This window comes from Hakea prostrata, chromosome 1 (genome assembly GCF_041222555.1).
Source record: "Hakea prostrata isolate BN-2017 chromosome 1, UWA_Hpros_2, whole genome shotgun sequence".
NCBI classification, from domain to species: Eukaryota; Viridiplantae; Streptophyta; class Magnoliopsida; order Proteales; family Proteaceae; genus Hakea; species Hakea prostrata.
The window spans coordinates 39,895,662-39,916,551 of NC_142600.1; the positions used below are offsets into that span (position 1 = coordinate 39,895,662).

The 20,890-nt window shown below is 38.7% G+C and overlaps 1 long non-coding RNA gene and 1 pseudogene across 1 annotated transcript; both read left to right on the forward strand.

The window, feature by feature from the left end:
* Positions 1–4,604: 4,604 nt before the first annotated feature.
* Positions 4,605–9,043, forward strand: LOC149028941 (uncharacterized; annotated as a pseudogene).
* Positions 9,044–18,641: 9,598 nt separating this feature from the next.
* On the forward strand, positions 18,642–20,325 carry LOC149028942 (uncharacterized). The gene is made up of 3 exons (XR_016172303.1): positions 18,642–18,818; positions 19,730–19,778; positions 20,087–20,325. It is a non-coding gene; the product is annotated as an uncharacterized LOC149028942 (long non-coding RNA).
* Positions 20,326–20,890: the final 565 nt, after the last annotated feature.

A 20,890-nucleotide genomic window follows, 5' to 3' on the forward strand; every position in this document is an offset into this window, starting at 1 on the left:
GACTGACTCGTGAGTTTAAATGAGGTCAACCCCGTCACCTCGAAGGCCATGAAATTTGAGGAAAGTGACTTCGTTAGAGTTGGTTGGAATGTAACATGATTGCTGTAGATCTCACAGTAGGTTGGTTTTCTCTTTTATCACATGTCCTTCACTCTCTCCTTTTTGTTTTTTTATTTTTTATATTTCATTAATAGTAGTTACAACTGATGCTGCTGAGCTCGTCTTGAGTTTTGGGGAAATGCAGCAACCGAGATCATGTAAATTCAGAAAGGGTGCAACTCTTGTGTATATTATGTGGTATTTGGGAGGAACACTACCTTTCTTAATGTTTGCTGACTGCTCCTCTCTCTCTCTCTCTCTCTCTCTCTCTCACACACACACACACACACACACGCCCTCGCACGCACGCATTCATTGTATTTGTTGGAACTCATGCTCATCCTATCTAGGAGGGAGCACCTGCATTTGAACCTTCGGGGCACTACTGCGAATCACGAGCGTGATTGAATTCAAATCTTTTGGCTGGGCTGCAGCAAGACTCGGAAGTTAGGAGATCTTATCAGATGCTTTTGCCAATGGTTTTAACAGATTTTGATACTTGATTGGCAATGTATCCCAAACATTTATGCATCTCAAGGAGGGCAAAAAACTTTAAAAAATAAAAAAAAAGAGTTTTTTTTTTCCAAAAAAAACTTTTTTTTTTTTTTTTTTAAAAAAAAAAAAAAATTTTTTAAAAAAAAAAAAAAAAAAAAAAAAAAATAAAAAAAAAAAAAAAAAAAAAAAAATTTAAAATTTATTTTTTTTTTTTTTTTTTTTTTTTTTTTTTTTTTTTTTTTCATTTTTAGTCCAAAATAACTGAGACTTTGCATCTGCCTCCCCTGTACTATAGAAAAAGTTAATTTAATGACAGATTATCATTTTATGACCAATTTGCCCTTTTTTTAATTAAAATTTTTTACATACATAATCTTCATGTTTATTTCTTTTTTTTTTTTCTGGTTCTAGCATCGCTAATGTTTATTACGGGGGAAAGTACACACTGTAAACCCTAAAAAATCTTGATCTTTCCCTTTGTGTAGCCGCCGAGTTTGCAAGGGAAAGTACACAAATCAAATTGTAAACCCTAAAAATTCTTGATCTTTCCCTAAAAAATCTTGATCTTTCCCTCGTGTAAGCTGTCGACATTTGCAAGGGAAAGTACACAAATTATAAACCCTAAAAATTCTTGATCTTTCCCTCTGTGTAGCTGCCGATGTTTGCAATCGTGATTGGTTAGAAAAATTCATGGTTTCTCCTTATTCTACATCTCTGATTCTCTTCCTCTCCATCGATGGTGAAAAAGCAAAAGGTTCCATAGCAAATTGCCCAAGAAGCTTTTGGAGTCGTTCAACAAAGAACAACTAATCGACAAGGGCATAAAGTATTAGCCAACACAACATGTAAATCCCAGAAGCCATTAACCTGCTCAAATAATTGTCCATTGATTACAAAAGAGCGTTAGAAAATCTTCAAACGGTAAGAAATAGGAAGTTCTTTTTGGTTTCTCTTTCCTTTTTCTAATTAGTTTGCTTCCAGATTTGCTCGTTAGAACTCAAATGGGGAATATACTGATTTTTCAGGTCCATACAGGAAGATGCATTTGAAGCTTGGAATTTCCACTGAAAATGCGTTTGAATCCTGAAACATGACTACCATTGAAGAAATTTAAAAAAAAGGGAATTTCTTCGATCTGGATCCTCAAGTTTTTAAATTATTCTTCGATTTGAATCCTCAAGTTTTTAAATTATGTAAAAATTCAAATTAAAAAAAATAAAGGGCAAATTGGTCATAAAAGTGATACTTTGTCCTTAAATTGACTTTTTTCATAGTACAGGGGAGGTAGATGCAAAGTCTTAATTTTTTTGGACTAAAAATGACGGGCCAAACCGGGGGGGGGGGGGGAAGAAAAAAACCAATAAATATTGGTTGGGGGGGGAAGAAAAAAATTTGGGGGGGGGGGGGGGTGGGGTGGAGAGAGGGGTTTTTTTTTTTTTTTTTTTTGGGGGGGGGGGGGGTTATTTTTTTTGGGGGGGGGGGGGGGGGGGGGTGTTTTTTTTGTGGGGGGGGGGGGGGGGGGGGGATTTAGAGGTATCATCATTTTATCCCAAATGATCAAAACAATGCATTGCATCATCCATAATAGAAGTTTTTTTTTTTGGCCAAAGCAAAATGACAACTATTATATTAAACGAAAGAGATTAGGTCAGAGGATCTATACAAACGAAAGGAGTCTATAATAAACAAAGGTGGTATACCCCACCAGGATCTCTCTAGAGATAACCTGCAAGCACCCTTAGCAAGGAAATCAGCAAAACCATTGCCAACTCTAGGAATATAACTAAAAGAAACCCTAGGAAAGAAAGAACAACACTTTAAAATATCTACAACTAAACTATCCATAATAGAAGTTATGGGACAGTGAATCCTTCTTGTTTTTTTTCTTTTCTTTTCTTTTTTTCTCGGAGAAATTTGAGGATGAGTCATTCAGGTGCAAATACAAGTTAAGCCACAAATATATAAAGCAATTCTTTTTTAGGCTAATCAATGAAGAAAGGCATGTTAGTTAAGGCTATGAGAATCACAAATTATGTTGTAACTTTAAAAAGAGATCTCCAATAAAAAAAACAAGTGTAGCAATAAAAGATATAGAAAAAAGAAAAAAAAGAAAAAAGAGAGAGACTTGTGAGAATGCATAGAAAAGTATCAATGCGTGATACAAACATAAAGATCAAATAGAAAGGTATAAGAAGAGAATCTTTTATGAGAATAAGGATGAACTTAAGCATTGACAAGAAGAAAAAACATGAAACCCTTGTTACCCTAGAGAATATTGACATGAAAATATGACACTAATATATGTTCAACATTAGTATCAATCATTATCATACAAACTTATTGTATACACGAAATAGCCATGCGTAAACTAATAATCATAATTCATACAAGATCATATAAGAATCTAATCCATGCAATATTTGAGGGTCATGGGTATTTGACTACCATCTAGAAAGATATAGGGTCAGATATTAGTATTGAGACCAAATGATTAAAGGAAAGGAGAGCGGATCAGTATCATACAAACTTATTGTACACACGATAGCCATGCATAAATTAATAATCATACAAGATCATGTAAGAATCTAATCCATGCTATTAAGGCAACCTAGAGGGGAGGGGGGGGGGTTGAGGTGGGGGGTGGGGGTGCTTAGGTTGCAACTAGTGAAATTCTTCATTCTTCGGTTTGATTACAAATTCAAGGTAAATTGAAAATTTAAATCAAATTAAACAATAACAAACAATCACAACACAAGAATTTATAGTAGTTCGACTTTACAAGTCTACGTCCACTCCCCTCTTGGCCTCAAGGGAGATTTCCACTAGTGATTATTTTTCAATACAATGGGTAGAGATCAAATCCTTACAATCTATGTTCAATAGAGCAAGAACACCCTTTACAATCTTTGTTTATCCTAGGGCAAAAGCACCCTCTTCAATCTTTGTTCACGGGCAAGAGCACCAAAAACCAATTCTAATCTACCTAGACTTAGAATTGAAGACAAGCAATATACAAAAGAAGGATGTTACCTAACAAGAGGTGTGACACTTTACCTCTCGTGCTAGTGTGATGGAATGAGAGTGTATGCTCAAATGGAAATGAATACACCACTAGTGTCTTCAATCACCTCAAGCTTGCTTAATACCTTGGTATGTTCTTCAAGGTTGAGTGAGGATGAAAGATAAAGCCCAATTGATTTATTGTAATTCGAGAGTTTGAGAGTACTTGGGGAGTAGTTGATCAATTGGCAAGATTCTCAGTCTCAAAAGGGGTGAATTAGATTTATATAGATGGCCTTTGAGTGCCTTAGCCCAACCCCAAATGGATAGAAAACAGATAAACTTTTCTCCCAGTTTTCAGTCCAGACGGAGCTCCGTCTAAAAAAATAGCCGTATAAAAAATATTCGTTGGGCTTAAGTTAGAACCAGATGGAGTCTATCTAGCTTGCTATAGCTAGACGGATTCTGTCTGGCTCTTTGTGATCAGATGGACTTCTGTCTGGATCAGACAGACGTCCGTATGAAGCAACGAGTGCACAATAATGTACATTCAGGGACTTGATTGGGTTTTTGGGGGGTTTTTTTAGCCAATCCTAAGCCTCATACACTGTCCTAACATATCCTAGGTCAATCTAATGACATAATATATGTATAATTGAGTGCAATTACATGTGAGTGTACATGAAGTGACTTAAATCCTAATTTGCTAAGTCTTCTTGCTTGAGCTTGAGTTGATGATTATTGATGTTCTTGAGTCTTCTTGTACTCAATTCTTCATGCTCATCTTAACTTAGATGGCTGGATGGCTAGCTTGCTTGAACGGAAGGCCTGGTCCAGGTGCATGAGATTGCTGATGGACTGCTCGAATAATCAAAAGTCAAAATGAAAAGAAAAGGGGGAAAAGTTAAAGTTGAATGCGAAAGCCCTAATTAAGCTTTAACCCCCCCCCCCCCCCCCGTTTTAGCACGCTTGTGTCCATTGGACTCCAGTGACGAAGTCCTAGAGAAGCCATGAGATTTGCATTGGCTGTGAACAATGAAGAAGGTGAAGATGGTCAAGAGAACGATGAGTTTGGGGAAATTTCTGGCCATGGAAGGCTAGTGAGTCCTAAAAATTTTTAAGTTCCTGCAATAGAAATATGGGGTTTGTGTGCAAGTGTGTTTCTGCAAAGGCTAAAGACTGACTTATATGAGATTCTCAAAAGAGATACATGCGTGGAAAGTAAACCAAATATGACAACATGGTTCGATAGTCAAATGGGGTGAAAGATTGTCAACGAAGTGGCCGGTTCATTGTTGGTGGCCGTGTTGTTGGGCTTGAATGACTAAGGGCCTGTTTGGTTACATGAATCCAGAAATTTCAATTCCCTAGATTCATAAGTGAGAGATTAATAACCGTTTATTTGTGTGAATCTTTGGATTCATGAAATCTAGAGATTCACCTTTTTACACTAAAAATGTGAATTTGTAGATTATGGGATAAGTGAAATCCAGAGATTTCATCTTTACTATAAAAGTGTTAAACATTTAAACCATGACTTCATAAATATTTTTTATGATGAATCTATAGATTTCATTCCAAAGATTTGGCTAACCAAACACTTAATTTTATGAACCATGACTCCGTAGATTTGAAATCTATAAATATAAAATATTCAGATTTTTAAAATCTTCATACTCAAGTAACCAAACAGGCCCTAAAAGAATGTGTGCTTGGTAAACAACCCACATAGAGAAGACCTAATGCACCAATGACAGAGAAACGAGTGGATCAGATGAGACCAGCTAGATGGACGGTTTTGGTGTGGATCTTAAGGTCACACAAGTGATGAGATTGTTTAGTGGCAGTGAGGACGACACGTTTATTATCGTATATAGTGTTATTTATTTATTTTATTTCTAATATAATATCAAGCTTCTTTTATCTAATTTTTTTTTGTTTAGTGGGTTTTTCTTTTTCCTGGGCTTGGGTTCGCTCTTGGGCTTAGTTCAGGCCATTCAACCTGGGTTAGCCTTTGCAGCCTTTTTTCTTTTAGGATAAAAGTTTTAAGTATTTATGATAGCTTATGTTTGCCAAGCTAGGCCCAGTTCAGCCAACCCAGAAAGCCCATCTCTTTCATGCCAAACCAAGCTTATGTTTGCCATGCAAAGCCCACCTAAGCTCAGCCCAGCCTAGCACTTTCATGCAAAGCCAACATTGTGTTGTCATGCAAAGCCCAGTTCAGCCCAGCCCAGCACTTTCACGCCAAGCCCACCTTGTGTTTGCCATGCAAAACCCAGTTCAGCCCAGCCCAGCTTTTTCATGCCAAGCCCACATTGTGTTTGCCATGCAAAGCCCAGTTCAGCCCAGCCCAGCACTTTCATGCCAAGCCTACCTTGTGTTTGCCATGAATAGCCTAGTTCAGCCCAGTCCAGCCCAGCCCATTACTTTCATGGCAAGCCCACCTTGTGTTTTCCATGAAAAGCCTAGTTCAGCCCAGCCCAACCCATCACTTTCCTGCCAAGCCCACTTTGTGTTTGCCATGCAAAGCCCAGTTCAGCACAGCCCAGCCCATCACTTTCATGCCAAGCCCACGTTGTGTTTGCCATGAAAAGCCCAGTTCAGCCCAGCCCAGCCCATCACTTTCATGGCAAGCCCACCTTGTGTTTGCCATGAAAAGCCCAGTTCAGCCCAACCGAGCCCAGCCCAACCCATCACTTTCATGCCAAGCCCATCTTGTGTTTGCCATGCAAAGCCCAGTTCAGCCCATCACTTTCATGCATGGCCCACATTGTGTTTGACATGCAAAGCCCAGTTCAGCCCATCACTTTCATGCAAGGCCCACATTGTGTTTGCCAAGCAAAGCCCAGTTCAGCCCAGCCCAGCCCATCACTTTCATGCAAGGCCCACATTGTGTTTGACATGCAAAGCCCAGCTCAACCTAGCCCAGTACTTTCATGCGAGGCCCACATTGTGTTTGCCATGTAAAGCCCAGTTCAACCCAGCCCAGACCATCACTTTCATGCAAGGCCCACATTGTGTTTGCCATGCAAAGCCCAGTTCAGCCCAGCCCAGTCCATCACTTTCATACAAGGCCCACATTGTGTTTGACATGCAAAGCCCAGTTCAGCCCAATTCAGCCCAGCACTTTCATGCAAGGCCCACATTATGTTTGCCATGCAAAGCCCAGTTCAGCCCATCCCAGCCCATAACTTTCATGCAAGGCCCACATTGTGTTTGACATGCAAAGCCCAGTTCAGCCCAATTCAGCCCAGCACTTTCATGCAAGGCCCACATTGTGTTTGCCATGCAAAGCCCAGTTCAGCCCATCGCAGCCCATAACTATCAAGCAAGGCTGTTGAACCTCGTACTAAAGGAACTGTGCTGAAGTTGGGCTAACCCTAGGTTAGTCCTCGGAAGCCCAAACTCGCCTTTGGAGTCCTAGGGTTAGTCCTGAAGGTGGGCTACACCATAAACGTTTACTTGTTGAACCTCGTACTAAAGGAACTGTGCTGGAGTGGTGAGGTCCCCTGGGTGATAGAACTCTTCCGGGAAATGGGGAGAATCGGGGTGTCTCCAGATGTGGTTTCTTATAACACTATTATCAATGGGCTTTGCAAGGCAAGCAAGTTGGAAGAAGCTCTGGAGTTGAAAGTTGAAATGGAGGCAGAGAGCTGTTGCCCAGGTGTGGTTACATATACCACTCTAATGAATGGTTTATTTAAGGCCTGAAGAGTTGATGAGGCAGTGGCCTTCTTATATGAGATGCTTCAAAAAGGTCTCAGTGCAGATGTTGTTGCATATACTACAGCTATAAATGGCCTTTGTCGTAGTGGAAAAGTGGGTGAGGCTAAGAAGCTATTGCATGTGATGTTGGACAAAGGAATTTCTCCAAATGTTGTTACCTATAGTTGCATGGTGCATAGTCTTAGCAAAATGGGACTCTGGGAAGAGGCTACAGCAATGTTAGGTTCCATGATGGAATCTGGCATTGGTCCAGATGTCATAACATATACTGGTTTGATTGATGGCCTATGCAAGGATGGGAGAGCTACCAAAGCTATGGAAGTGATGGCTTCCATGATAGAGAAGGGTGAAAAGCCCAACGTTGTATCATATAATGTCTTAATTAATGGACTTTGCAAAGAAGGCTTGGTGTCTGATGCATTGAATTTGTTTGACACAATGACACAAAGGGGAACAATGCCTAATGTAGTGACTTGCAATACAATAATTGGAGGGCTTTGTGATACGGGGAGGATGGATGAAGCAATGGATCTACTCAATAAGATGGTCGAATGTATGCCTAATGTTAAGCCAGAGATTATGACCTTTAACTTACTAATACAGGGGCTATGTAATGCACACCGTTTTGATGAGGCCATCGGGATTCATCAGAAGATGGTGGAGAGGAAGAATCTCAGTAACTTGATCACTTATAACCTGCTAATTGGCGGGTCTTTGAAGGTACAAAATGCCAGTAAGGCTATGGAGCTTTGGCAAGAGATGATTGGCTTGGGATTTTCCCCAAACTCCTTCACCTATAGTATCATGATTAATGGGTTATGCAAAATGCGAATGATTGGTGCTGCAAAAGGGCTCTTTTCTGAAATGAGAGGTCAGGGTTTATGTCCAACTTTGTTTGATTACAACACGTTGATGGCATCTTTGTGCAAGGAAGGTAATCTACAGAATGCAAGGAGCTTGCTCCAGGAAATGAGGGACGCAAAGTGTGAACCTGATGTGATTTCATTTAATACCATTATTGATGGAACGCTTCAAATTGGGGATCTTCAAGCAGCAAAGGAATTGCTTTTGGAAATGCTTCAAAGTGGTTTAGCTCCTGATTTGGTGACTTTTTCCACATTGATAAATGGGTTTTCAAAGGCAGGGTTCTTGGATGAGGCTAAAAATATGTTCAAGCAACATGATTGCTCGTGGGTTGTCACCAGATGCCATTGTATATGATTCATTGTTAAATGGATTTAGTGCCAAGGGTGATAAAGATGAAGTCATCAACTTACTTAATCAGATGGCAACTAAGGGTGTTGCTCTTGACATGGGATTAATATCTTCTATATTGAATTGTCTTTGTACGGATGATGAAAATCACAAGATCATAGAATCACTCCCCACTTTTTCACTTGATGCATCAAAAGGAGTGAATATCTCATGCCATGAGTTGTTGACGAGACTCCAAAAGTTGCAGCCAAGGCTTCAAGTACAGCAAGCTTGATAGTTTTGAATGAGGTTAGAAGGGATGCTCTCAACTGTCATGTTGTTTCTCATTTGTTGATTGTTTAGGTGAATAGATTTACTGGCGTTTCTTTAATTACTTCGCATTAGACATGCATTACCTTGTTGTACTTAAATACTTTTCAGAGTATAATTGGACTGTCACTTGGAAATGATCATTGCTGGGTTTTAGTAGAAAATGATTGTGCAGGATCAGATGAAACATTAGAGTGGCGTTGGGGCTCAGGTTGGGTTTTGATGTTGGGAAAACCAGAATTCACACTGGTCAACATCTTCCACTTGGGCATGATTGGCCTAACCGTATGCATCATACAAAACACCAATAATGTGTGAATATATTCATTTCTCATGTGTGTTGGGAACAATCGTAATCTTAATGTGTGAAGGGATATTGTTTGTGAAATTTTAAAAGTAACCGCAAGCGCACGGTATCGTGTAGCTAACGGGTCGATCTCAGGAAGATATGCCACTTAGAATTTGAACTTCTTAATAGTAATGCGAGAGTGGAATGATTCAATTTTTTTGTTAACTAATTAACTAAACTAAATGATCCTAATCTATATATCTAATGCAATCGAATTGAAACGAAAAATAAATTAAACACAATCAATGCATAAATAAAAGACATGAAAAAAATGCGAACAATAACAAAGCAATAAACAAAGAAATAAACAAAGCAATAAAAGGAAAAGGAAATAGTTAAAATGCAAATGCAACACCACCCGTCACCAGAAGCAGAGGCACGACTGTAGGCTTGCTCCGGTTATGTGGTCCGAGATAATGAATGAATAGGCAGAAAGTAAATAACATAAAGTAAATAACAAAGCAATAAACAAAGCAATAAAAAGAAAAGGAAATAGCTAAAATGCAGATGCAACACCACCCGTCACCAGAAGCAGAGGCACGACTGTAGGCTTGCTCCGGTTATGTGGTCCGAGATGATGAATGAATAGGCAGAAAGTAAATAACAAAGCAATAAACAAAGCAATTAAAGGAAAATGAAGCCTTAACCAAAGAGAGGCACGACTGTAGGCATCTCTGATCAAGGATCCAGGGGAAGGGAGAACAATAAATAATGCTGAAAGTAAATCCTAAATTAAGAATATGGAGGGGTAGATAGAAGCGGGAATGGAGGGAGGAGAGAAGATTAATAAAGAAGGTTACTTACTTGCGAATTGAACAAACGATTCGAATCTCAACCAACCCTAACAACTAGATCTAGATCTAGAATGATCTAAATCTGCAATTGCTAGACCCGAGAAAAAACGAATCTAAAAAAAATTGAAACTTGAACTTGAACTTGAATTGCATTACATAAAAAAATTAAACCTAAACATTGAATCTAGAAATTTAAATATCACTAATGCAAGCAAAGAAAACTAGAGAAAACCTTAATAAACTAAAGAGAGAAGAAAGAATGCTTCTACTAAGCTCTAGAACATGTTTTTCTTTGATGGAATATGATCTCCTTTTATAGAGTTTACATGAGATATGAAGCACGGCTGAATTTGAATAAAACTCAGGGTTTCTATCTGACTCAACCAATTAGGGTTTTGACGTAGTAATCGCGCCGACTTAGAGAGATCAGATGCATAATCCCACCGTTGGATTTGAGGTTTAAGTAGTCTTGAAGTTCTCCTCCAAAAATCAGCACGATCGGACATCGGATGACCGTTCGATGAAGGGTTTGATCGAAACTGGACAGAGGCATTCAAAAACGGGATTTTTCCTCTTTTTCTTTTTGAATATAATTCTTTTTCCTCTTTTTCTTTCTTTAATTAAATCCAAGATAAGAGATAAGACATTGAGGTATGCAAGGACTCTTATCCATTTGGACTCTCTCAATAATATCTCTGTAGATTTGATTTAAAATCTCAGCCGTAGATCAAATTTGCCGTCTTTATCTCTTCAATATTTCGGAGTTGGCCCATAATCACACATCTCTAGCCCATCATGCTCCAGATCAGGCCCATTTTCGCATTTGAGAATTTGAATGGACTTCTTGACGTGTAAAATAGCACGATACAAGCCCAAAACTCCAAATATTTGCTTAAATCTTGAAAAGTCCTAAAATCTGCAAAAACAACACAAAACCCAAGGTAACTCCACTCTAAGTGTATAAAATGCATGCTTTATGCCCTAAGATTTCACACATAAATGTGCTCATCAGATATTATGATGGCTGAGACCATTATCATCTCCCTTCTCTATCCCCTTAATATTTGTGTCCATGAATCAGATGAATGAGTCACTGAAAAATGTTAGTCTGTAGTTATAAAATATATGCAGCTCAGAAGAGAACAGGTCCCTTTCTTTTAGTGGGGGGTAATATTAGATGAAAGGCTTTGCCATTGGGCAGGGTATGTCTATGCTCTTTATTTCATGAAATCACATGTTAAAAGATGCAAGTGATGTGAGACTATATTTTTAGTTGTAAATAACCCACAAATCTAATTTGGAATGGAGAAACTGCTGAAAACCCCAGTTCGGTTCGATGAAGGAATCGGGAGATATGGCATAACTGGGAGATATGGCACAACATCAAATTTTATAGAAAATGTGCAAATCAAAACTGCACTTGATCTTCCAATGAGTGAGTGTAGGGCTACGTATGAAGGAGCTTGCTGCAATTATGTTGAGATTCTGATAGACAGAATTGAAGATATGAAGATGGAACTAAGAAAGAAGGTTATGGCTCTGGATCAACCCAGCCAGCAGGATGGGCCAAAAATTGGATTGAATGAGTAATGCAGATATGCTGCATTGGATCGACCCAAATGTTGCTTGCTTTCCAGATAGAGATGAACCAGGTCCAATTTGAGTCATGGGTCTAGTAGAATTTAGGAAGGAATTACGTTGTTTAGGGAAACAATATATTTGTTTTATTTTAGAAATTAATTATGTAGGATATTGGTTTCCCTTTTTTTTTTTTTTTTTAAGTTTCCTTATTTGAACTAAAGTTCTAGAGAGTTGGTCTTATTTTAGAAAATTTTTAATTTTCATTATGTATGATGTAATTCCTCATTGGTAACCAGATAGAATAGAATTGCATTGAGTTTATGTTTGTGAAGAGCTTGTGTGGCTGGTGATTTGTGTAAGTGCTCCTCTTTCCTTGCCCCTTTATGCATTGTCATCTTTCTCCTGCTGCTGGAAACTGTGAATTTTCTTCGGGTTCCCACCCTCTCTCGGTGCAGCCTGCTATTAACAAACTTAGTTGCTGATCCAACATGGTCTTCTGTGCTATAGTGTACCCTTGCAAGCTGCTGGAAGCCGCTTGGAGACTCATATACAATAGCGTCTTTGATGTAAAACTTGGCCTATTGAAGCTGGATATCTTTGTAATGGCTTGGACTGTTCTTGTTGCAGATTGCCTGGATATAATCTCTGCAACGAAATGGAAGTCTTCAATCATCTATCCTTTATGCCTTGTGTAATTGTGAACGTAGATTTATATGTCTCATTTCTTTTCTTGGTGGTAGTGGCAACGGCTTTGCTTTGAAAGGATCCATGTAACCAACCCTATTTAGTTGGATTTTGTAAAGGATAAGACTTGTTGTAGTGATGATGAAAATGCCGTTTGCATGCTAAAGAGAGCTATGGTTTTGTCAATTCATGATAAATTTTCCATATAATTACAGGACCTGCACTAGATATATACACTCAAATCCCAACTTTTTTGCTGATATGATCATTTTGGTTCATTGAATAGTTTCTACTAGCTCTCAGGTTTTTGAGCCAAGCTGTGATTTATTTATTTATTATTATTATTTTTTTTGTTTAAACTGACAAGCTAGGACATGTTTGATAACAGGTGGTAAAATGCACAATCTCTATGTTGATAGAAGTAGCCTAAGAGATTGACTATCACTTGGAGATGACATAGAACTGGTTTTGGACAACAAATTTATGAGTGTCAGTCTTGTGGACAAGTGGTTTTGATGGGGTAATTGTATTACAAATTCTTCAAACATACAAAAATGAAATTGCAATACAATTGAGAGATGAAGATCTTTAGCAATCCGAAGAGCTTGTAGTTGCAACTGAACGAACCACCGATCGATGAGGTTGAGTCACACCTTGATGCTGTCTTTAAGGTAATTGATGCACCCTACTACCAAGGGTTCTTTGCACCACCACCTCCAAGATAAAGCAACCTCCAACTAGAAGATGAGGTAGTTCTTCTAGTCCCTTCAAGGAGCCAAAAGCTAGAGCACAACACTTACACAACTCAAGAAAGAAGTGAACTTTGTAAAACAAACAATGTGAGTGAGGAGTGTCTCAATTGCACACCACAATTGCACACCACATGCAAGGAAAAGTTGGGTTTATATAGGCCCAAACCTCACCTTACACCCCTTAGGATTCTTAAGGCAATGAATTGGATTTAATCCATTCAATAACCTCAACCCCACTCATGGTAATGGCCATGAATGGTCGTGAAGTTGAAATGAGAATTGATGGTCAATAGTTAAAATTGAAGTAACTTCCACCTTTCAAGTAACCCCACCACACCACCATGACCAAGACCATTAAGACCCATGACCAATATCATGAAGAGCCTCATAACCAAGGTCATGAAGGGCCTCCTTTACTCATGGTGCCTCATTACCACCCTCACCTCATGGGTCCCACACACTAACAAAATAATTAAATAAAAGAAATGCAAAACACTAATTTTGAAACTTAATATAGATTTTTAATAAAAAACCTAACAATCCCCCACAAGTTTCAAAATTGCAAAAAAAGGACTTGTGTTGTGACTTTATTAGACACTAAAGGACACATCGTTGTAGGTGTCTTTCGGGCTTGAACCTACACTAGGTCTAATGAGTCGCGCTACAGAGTACGGGTAGAGTCAGACTCCTTGAACCTTTCCTCATTAGTGTAGCTGACCGCCCCATCATCCATGTCCCAAAGGTCGACTTTTGGAGCTACCTTTTACACTACATATTGGACTTTTGAACCGGCCATGTCCCTTATCCTGGATTCATGAATGTTTAAAGAACTCGCCTATAAGTTCTCATTGGCAGCGGCCAAACCACCTACATCCACTTAGGTTAGTCTCTGATGTGCACCACAACTAACACACCCCCACATTCCTTGGGATTAGACTAATTAAGAGCTTCGCTCAACCTTACTCTTGTGGTAGTACTATTACCTTCATCTACACCCTAGAATGGAATAATTATAAATAGTAGTACTGAACCGGTCTTCCCATGACTTCGTTTGTACCCCTTGAACCTAATTCAGGTATTTAGCCTCTTCACATAGGTAGGGTATCCATCATGTGACCCGAGGATTAGGCATTAACCCCATTCCTGTAGATGCAATACACAAGTTTTTGATAGACATAGCCTTTGTGAACATGTCAGTTTGATTCCTTTCTGACTTCACATAATCGATAGCTATCATTCCTTCATCTATGTACTGTCGCACAAGATTGTGTCTAAGGCGTATATGCTTCCTTTTACCATTGTACACCTTATTCTTTTTTAAAGATAACAAGATGTCAACATGGCTTCCCTCACATATCAAGTGGTACATTAGAACTCAACAACATGGAGTTCATCATCTCTTTAAGAGATCTGTTTTTCCTTTCCGCTACCCCATTTGATTCCGGTTGGTAAGGAGCGGTAGTTTCATGGATAATTCCATTTTCCTCACAAAACTTATCAAGATTAAAATACTCAGTCCTTCTATCGGTTCTAAGTCTTTTAATCTTCTTGCTAAGTTGATTTTCAACTTCTGTTTTGTAAGATATAAATGCCTTTCCGGCCTCATCCTTTGATTTGAGCAAATAAATCATGGTATATCTAGAATAATCATCTATGAAGGTGATAACATAATTGTTTCCTCCCCTTGACTCATATGACTTATAGTCACTTAAGTCACTATGGATAATTCCAAGAGATCACTCTTTCTATCCATAGTCTTGTGAGGCATTTTGGTTAACTTAGCCTCCACACAAGTTTTACACTTGTCCTTGGGAGATTCCACCTTTTCGGTGATCATCCCTAACTTGCATAGTTTGGTGATATATTTTACACTACTATGACCTAACCTACCATGTCACAAATCAAAAGAATTAAACAAAACAACAAAGTAAACAGAATAATAGCTAGACTTTTCAATTACAACATTTGAAATACTAAGAACAAACAAACCCTCACTAAGGTATCCCTTTCCCACAAATACATTGTTTTTTGTGATAATTGCCTTATCACTTTCAAAAGCCAACTTCATTCCTACTTTATTAAACAAAGGAATTGAAATTAAATTTCGCCTAATATCCGGCACATGAAGGACATTGGTGAGAACAATAGTCTTCCCTAAAGTGAGTTTCAAAGTCACCTTACCTTTTCCCATAACAGGGGCACTTTGGAAATTTCTCATAAATACCTTTTCATCATTTGAGCCCATGGAATAAGAGGAAAACATCTTGAGATCACCACAGATGTGTCTTGTAGCACCGCTATCCAACACCCAATCCTTTGGTTTTTCAACTAGGTTGGCTTCTGTGATCATAGCTACAAACACATAATCTTCAACTAGGTTCACCTTATTAGTTTTTTTCTTCTTGAACCTACAATCTTTCTTGAAATGGCCACACAAGCCAATTTCTTCTTCTTAGAAGACTCATCATAGTCTTGATGACTTTTCCTCTTCTTGTTTTGCTTATTGGTTTCCACCAAATTCGCTTTTAAGCGATTTTCTCCAAGATCTTTTTCACCTTTGTCTTTGAACCGGTTCCTTTCTTCAATCTTGATCCTTACAACCAATTGGTCTAAGGTCAATCCTGTCTTCTTATGTTTCATAGACATCTTGAAAGCATTCCATGAAGGTGGAAGTTTCTCAATCAAGGCACCGGTCACAAATTCTTCAGGTAAGACCATTTTCTCTTTTGCTAACTTTCCAACCACAATTTGAAATAAATCAATTTGGGTTGATATTGTGTCACTATCTTTCATAGTAAAATTTAGAAAGCTTAGCCACCAAGTATTTCTTTGAACCAGCATCTTTAAGAGAATACTTTTTAACCAAAGCATCCCAAATCGAATAGGCATATTCTAATGAACTATACACATGGTATAAGTCATTAGATAATGCATTCAAAATTCGATTCTTGCATTGGTAGTCCGCTTGAATCCAAGTCACCCTTTTTCCCTCCTTAATAGGATCATTACTTTTTTCTGGCATGGGTTTAGTCAAGGCAAAAGCCACCCCAATTTGGGCTAAGGCAAACAACAACATTTGCCTCCACCGTTTGAAGTTTTGACCTCCAAACTGTTCGACTTTGTCAAACTCAGAGACAACCTCATCTTACCCAAATTTGGGATAAGATCTGCCACTGTTGGAATTACATTAGTGGGAATTGAATCATGAGTAGCAAGGAATGGATATTTCATACCATCTATGGCAATGAATGTGTCATCACCTTGTTTGTTGACGTTGCCTTCAACGGTATTGTTTGAAGGATCTCCTCCGGTGTTAATTCCATCAACAACCTCAATGTTGTTGTCTCCATCTTTGTTGAAGTCGCCGTCTCCAAGACTTGCCATTGGATCTTTCAGAAATCAATTACCTTAAACTTGTTGGGGTAATTGTATTACAAATTCTTCAAACATACAAAAATGAAATTGCAATACAATTGAGAGATGAAGATCTTTAGCAAATCCGAAGAGCTTGTAGTTGCAACTGAACGAACCACAGATCGATGAGGTTGAGTCACACCTTGATGCTGTCTTTAAGATAATTGATGCACCCTACTACCAAGGGTTCTTCGCACCACCACCTCCAAGATAAAGCAACCTCCAACTAGAAGATGAGGTAGTTCTTCTAGTCCCTTCAAGGAGCCAAAAGCTAGAGCACAACACTTACACAACTCAAGAAAGAAGTGAACTTTGTAAAACAAACAATGTGAGTGAGGAGTGTCTCAATTGCACACCACAATTGCACACCACATGCAAGGAAAAGTTGGGTTTATATAGGCCCAAACCTCACCTTACACCCCTTAGGATTCTTAAGGCAATGAATTGGATTTAATCCATTCAATAACCTCAACCCCACTCATGGTAATGGCCATGAATGGTCATGAAGTTGAAATGAGAATTGATGGTCAAGAGTTAAAATTGAAGTAACTTCTACCCTTCAAGTAACCCCACCACACCACCATGACCAAGACCATTAAGACCCATGACCAATATCATGAAGAGCCTCATAACCAAGGTCATGAAGGGCCTCCTTTACTCATGGTGCCTCATTACCACCCTCACCTCATGGGTCCCACACACTAACAAAATAATTAAATAAAAGAAATGCAAAACACTAATTTTGAAACTTAATATAGATTTTTAATAAAAAACCTAACAGGTTTGGCCAGTTGTAAAGGCTTGTGTCATCAACTGGTGGCATCTAACCAGCAGGCAGCAATGTGCCATGGCATTTCTCTTCTCTCAGGTATGGTTCATTGCAATGAACCGAAAGGCAAAGGCACCGTAATTCTATGAGGAAAGCATAGAGATACATTGAAGAAGGCTGGTGCATCGTTCACACATCTCAGCTTGCAAACGGTGATGTGTGCACAGAATCCCTGCTGTTGGATGCCTCATTTGGCTGGCACGCTTCAAAGAGAGGAGCGGGATCCTAAACAGGCTAGTCTATTAGAAATGGCACAATGATGATCCTGATTTCTGGATGACAAATTTACAAGTGTCTCTTGTGGACAAGTATTCAGCTTGCTGTTAGGCATATGTTATCAGGCTCATGGGCCTTACTGCCCGCTCCAATGGTGGGCCTTAGCATTAGTCCTGATCTCCGGCATTTTCCGTGTAGAGTTTGTTTGTTTGCAAAGGAAGTGCAAATACTTTGATGTGAAGTGAAATTTAATTCAAATTGAGATGTTTGGTTGCAAGTGTTATATTTTTCCCAGGTAAGATATTTTATACATTTCAAATAAAAATGGAAACTTAACTTACCGACCAAAATCGTCGTTCGACTCTCAACCCTCAACTCTCGACTTCTCCCTCTTCCTCTTTCTCGCTTGGGATCATCAGCTGTTGTATTATTTTTAATATAATAAAATAATAAACGTTTCATTTAAAATTGGATTTATAAGTGCGGAAACTTTCCTTTGTTTATTTTAGGAAAGTGTGTTATATAGTCCCACATTGGAAACCGAGATGTCGGAATCCAAGTTAATTAATAGGTACTGCCTATTAACTTTGATTTAATATCAAAAGACATGCCAATGCGTGTGCAGTGTACGAGCGAGGACGGTGTACCGTCCGAGCGCGCACGCGCGGCGTGGGCAGTGGGTTGTTTAGGCGTTTTTGGCGCACGCACTTAGCACTTATGGAAGTAGATCCATAAATGTCATCTTGATGGTTCAATCTGGACCGTTAGATCGTGCGGCCGAACGATCCAACGGCTCAGATCTGAACGTTGGCATTTGTGTCCCTACAGGGAGGTGTACCCATACGAACAGAGTCATGAACTGTTTAGTAGAGGCACCTCAATGTCTATAAATCCTCTCTAGCTTCTCAACAGCAGAAGAGAAGAAAATCCGAAGTTTTCTCTGTTCTGAGTTTTGTCTGTGCTTTGCAAAACTCGGGAAACAACCTTGAGTTTGGGCTTCTTTGTATCCTGGGAGACGGTTCGCTGATACCTCATAGCACCTTACGTGAGGGGCGAATTACGTCTTAAAGACAGCGACATAGTAACGTGCCTAGAAGCTTCAGCTGTCATACTGTTATCTCGTGCTCCTGATTACACCAGTTTTTATTTTTTCTAACATCAGCTTCTTCTCTCTCTCCGGATCAAGCTCAGGCACTCTCTCTCTCTCTCTCTCTCTCTCTCTCTCTCTCTGGATGGCTTCTTTTGCTCTCCTAATCTTCCTGAACGGATGAATTTCTTGCTGTCTGCTTCTCTCCTTGTTTGATCGAAGCTCTCAATGTCTCATAATTAGCAGAGTTCCCTCCTTTCTCAGTCAGGTATGATCTCTTGCCTCTAGTGTTGTTAGATCACCTGAAATCTTAGATTTTAGAATCGGTGTTATACTGATTTTACTTATATTCCTCTAGAATAGTGGAATGAAGCAAATATTTCTTTGCAAGCATAAATGATTCTGGGCTATTTCAGAATCTGGAGATATCCCAAATTGAACAGAATCCCTTCACGGATGGAGTGTTTGTTCCCATGTATTAATTGGGTTCTGGTGTATTAGTGATTTCATATGCAGTAATTTGTGTTTAATGCTCAACGTGAGGATGCTAGACATGTAAAGGACTTTCTTCCTTTATTTAGGGTGAACTAGATACTGCCTAAAGAGCTTGTGAATTATTAGCTTATGTGGCATCCATTCTAGTGGGAATCTGTAGAAGATTACTATCACTAGCAGTGTGTTGGATAATTTGTAAGGAATGATTATATTTGATATCTGTCACTTTATGCCCAGAGTCTGTGTAGATATTGGGTCCGTAGAGTTGAGACATTGGTATGTACCCAGGCCCCTTCCAACACCTTGAATTGCGTAGACACTGACAACTATCATTGGGGTCTCGATTACCATTGTGTTCAATGAATTTTTCAATGCCAATCATGTTGCTATGGAAATTCTTTTGCTGTACTGTAGATCTTGCAAATCTCACTACTTGCAGAGTGCTTTCTGCATGCTTTTCATATACATGATTGATATGGTTGCATAAACCCCCTGATCTGCTTTGTGCTTTTAAGATTAAAGGGCCGGTTTTGGTGGATTATATTTTTCCTTCTGTTGTTCTCTAATACTTCTCTTTTCCATGTGTGTTTTTGTTGTGGGTTCGAATGATTGTTTGTTTTTGCATCTCTTCCCAACAAATTATCGCGTTATAATAGATTGCTGATGTTCTAATTGCTTCCCTAGGGACTTTTGATATTATTTCATTGTCACAAGGCGATTGCTTGTCAGTCAGGTATCATCTCTTGCCTCTACGGTTGTTAGATCACATAAAATCTTAGATTTCAGAAACGGTGTTATGCTGATTTTACTTATATTACTTTATAATAGTAGATTGAAGCAAGTATTTCTTTTCAAGCATTAATGAGTGTCTGAACATGTTAATTCCTAGGTCCAACCTAGTTAACTTTCTCAAATTCCCAATCTGTGTAAGTATTGAACCTGATAGATTGTTACTTAATAGGTCCTACTGGTCAAACTGTCCTTATATGACCAAGGCAATTATATGATATGTTACTGATATCTGTCTTTGCTGTGGCAAAGGTTCTCAGTCAAGACAAGACACCCTTGCTTTATAGTCTTGTGTTTGAGGAGGGAGTAGTCAATGATGCAACCTCTGTTGAACTTACTGCAGTTCAAAAGCTTGATCTCAGCAATTTCAATGCTTTCCTTGCCTTGGTACTTTTTGGAACCTTCCTTTGCCTCTTCTCCACAAGTACAGCACTTGGTATAGCAGTAAGTGTTTAGTTCTTTGGTTGTTTATGTGCAAGCACATGGATCACTGAAAGCATGTTGGATATATGGACTATATGGTCAATTCAGACCATGTAAGCCCATGACCAGATATGAGGAAAACTGCTTCATTGTGGTGGACTTTGATATTAATCTTCCAAATATTTGAAGCAGCGGTTGTTCTTAGAGTTTTCCATTGTATTTTCTTTTACAATTACTTACATCTTGCTGTTTGTTGGAATTATTCATCTTCAAATGATTTGAAGTAAAACTTGCAACCAGAGCCTAACTTCTCTATCATGTTTAAGTTGATGCCAACCTCAAATTTAAAACTGCAAAAATCTTTCACCTATATTTCTTAGGATAAGAGCCAGTCTTAATTCTCTTGCCCCAGCTCAGACTACTACTTAATTTGTAATCTCAGCATTACCCTATCTCCTGTTCTATTTTGTTTTCTTTCCCCCTTTATTTGGCCATTATTTTGTAAATCTGAGGATATATCTGTTGTATTTGTGATGATTTTAATGTTGCAGTTTTCAACGCTTAGAAAGTCATGAAGGTAAAGCTCTTACTAGCTTAAACTAGTAGAACTTAATGCTCGGGGGTTGATTTTCA